The following is a 3,084-nucleotide window of genomic DNA, read 5'->3' as shown; positions in this document are numbered from 1 at the left end:
GGGGATGCAATCTTTAGCTTTGGGGGACATTACAAATTAGGTCTTAATTTTTGATGAGGGCATGTGTACTTTTTCTAAATTGAATTGTTTAGTGGGTGGCGTAATAATTAGTATTATGTGAATTATCAAATCAATTTGCAAGGAACTTGTAAAATTTTAGCACATAACATTTCCATTAATGAATTGATTAAGATTCAAATAGATATGATTTTATTTAAGAAATCACATCGGTATTCTCTACTAAGCTTTTTACAAGGCCATTCTTTTATGCCTTTTTTTGTTGTGAAGATGGAACATGACCACTGGTGACGCAAGGCCAAACCCACAAGGAACCTTCAACGTAACGAACGTGATAATATCACAAACCTTCATTCTTCGGGCATCAGCAGCCGAGATTGATGGTGCACCTCGCTACACTGTCAACAATGTGTCCTACCTGACGCCGAACACCCCATTGAAATTGGCGGACAACTTACTCAATGGGTCCGGAGTTTACGTGGTTGATGCATTTTCAACTAATTCTACCAACATTGAGTCCATGGGAGCTTTTGTTGCAAGTGGAAACCACAAAGGATGGATAAAACTGGTGTTTAAGAGTGATCTAGAGGTTATGGATGCTTGGCACCTCAATGGTTTCGACTTTTATCTTGTCGGGTATGCTTCTTAATTTCCCCCTAGTCGTCCTTTACAGACCATGCATGCATGACACACTCCAAGAAATTTGGTACCAAACTTTCAGTGATGATATGTAACTAGTTAGGGATCAACGACACTAAAGTTGTTGTTGCTAACTTTTCTTAACAAAGCAACTGCATTCACTTTTAGAAGCCTAGTGACATGAACAAACATGTCTTGGGTTCAATAGGATAGAAACCAGGCAGGGACGGAGGAATAGGGGGGCCCGGTATAGGCCATGGCCCCCCAACACGAGGAAATTTTTTTAAGGGTTAAATACCTTTCAGTCCCATGTGGTTTAACAACTTTATTTTTTGTCCCATCGATTTCAATTCGTATAACAAATGGTACCTGGTTAATGGCAAAAAACGGAAATGGTACCTCCGTCTAAATTCCGTCCAAAATTTGACAGAAAACCACGTTAGCACCATTAAAAAATTGAAACGTGTCCATATATTAATTAAAAATACAAAATAAAAAAAAATAAAAATAAAAAAATAAAAATAAAAAAAACTGGGGGAGCAACCCTTTGGACAAACATGGGGTGGCTCCAACCACCCCCAAAACAAAACCTAGCAAATCAAAAAGCACCAAACAAACAAGCTCAGCTATTTATATATCCCCAAGATAACATCCAACACAGAGAGACAGAGCAAAAGAAAGAGAAACACAGCGGCACACGGAGCTTGATCACCTCTCAAATGCCTTCCCTCTGTTTCCTTCACTTCCAATTCAAATAAACTCTCTCTCTCTCTCTCTCTCTTTCTTTGTTCTCAAAAAAAATTATAAGGTAATGTTTTTTTTTTTTTTTTTGGGCTTATTGGCTTTTACCCACTAAATTTTTTGGCCCTTGACCCCTACTTATACCAATCTCAGCCTCCATCCCTGCAGGCAGGGTTGTACCTAGGTTGTTTGGCAACCCCAAACTTTTTTAAAACGCTTACAACTCTGACCTTGCCAAATATATATGTAGTTTCTAACCACCCATGCATATGACTTATGAATTAACATGAAATTAAATTTAAGACTTATGTTTTTCTTTTACATAAACACACAGCGTGGGCACTCACATATAGAGAAACAATATGCCTCTATATACTAATGGAAAATGCTATTTTTTCTTCTCTCATCTATTTTCATCATTTTTTTTTAATAAAAAAATTTATCATTGAATCTGTAAGATCCATGGACCCAATGATGAATTTGAAAAAAAGAAATGGATGAGAAACGGAAGAATAACATATCTCTATATTTATTTATTTACGCAAGTTTGGACCCCAAAAAAAAAATCTTAATTCCGCCACTGGGCAGGCAGGTCATTCACTAAATGTGCTCACATTGATTTGAATGACTAGTTCATGCCATAATTGATGCTTTGTTTGATGCGGTTTGTTGATTTGATTATCTTTAGCATTTGTGAAGGGGAATGGTCGCCTAAATCGCGCTCTACTTACAACCTTTTCAACCTTGTTGTTCGTTCAACTGTTCAGGTCCTCTCTCTCTACTCTGGTTGTTCTACCTTGTTACTTTCTCTTCTTCTTTTTTTGTTTCTCCTGCAGGCGATCGTAGAGTTTGTTAATAGGATCTCCTTTTAACTCCATTTGATTAATCTAATCTGGATGCATACATATGTTTAGGTGTACCCTGGAAGGTGGAGTGCAGTTTATGCATATCTTGATAACCCTGGGATGTGGAACTTGAAATCACAGCTCCTGAAAAATTGGTTCTTAGGCCAAGAACTCTACTTGAGATCCAAACCCCGCCAAGGAGTGGCCGCCCCAGAAAACCTTCTTCTTTGTGGTTATTTTCTTTCTCCGTCTCTTTTAACTTTTACTTTTAGAGAAATTTTAAACGTCATTCTTTCATACAACTTTGTTTACAGAAAAATTTGCTAATTTAGTTCCTACTCCTTCACCCGTACCCATTCCGTCGACTAGTGCATCATCTCCACAAATAGCATGGTAATTAAAAAAAAAAAAAAAAATTGGGGTTGTAATTAACTAATTAATAGTATTTCTTTTCATTTTCACTAATTTCAATCTTTCGTCTCTTGCTTGTTGGTAGGCTTCAAAAGGCCATGATTTTCATTCTTGCATTTCTCTACATTCATCAACAGCAGGAGTCTTAATGAATTACCGGCGGCACAATAACTTTTGCAAGTTTCCTTTGAAATAATTCTTGTACTTCTATCTACAATCAAGTGAGTCTATGGGCAATTTATATTTATAGATGAAAGCCAATATATATATATATATATATATCCCCAAACTCGACAATGTAAGGAATAATAAGGTAATTAGCCAATATTCCAAAAGTGTTATTGCAAAAAGGAATGTCGTCTATTAGAAAATATTATTTGTACATTATTTCTTGTGCACACCACTTGCATGGTACTGTAATTCAAAATTA

The 3,084-nt window shown here is 36.4% G+C and overlaps 1 pseudogene; it reads left to right on the top strand.

Annotated features, from left to right (window-relative positions):
- LOC132188036 (monocopper oxidase-like protein SKU5) overlaps positions 1–2,803 on the top strand; it is a 5,749-nt pseudogene extending 2,946 nt beyond the window's left edge.
- Positions 2,804–3,084: the final 281 nt, after the last annotated feature.

The sequence above is a fragment of the Corylus avellana genome, chromosome ca7 (assembly GCF_901000735.1).
Source record: "Corylus avellana chromosome ca7, CavTom2PMs-1.0".
NCBI lineage: Eukaryota > Viridiplantae > Streptophyta > Magnoliopsida > Fagales > Betulaceae > Corylus > Corylus avellana.
This window is presented reverse-complemented; position numbering and strand designations above follow the sequence as displayed.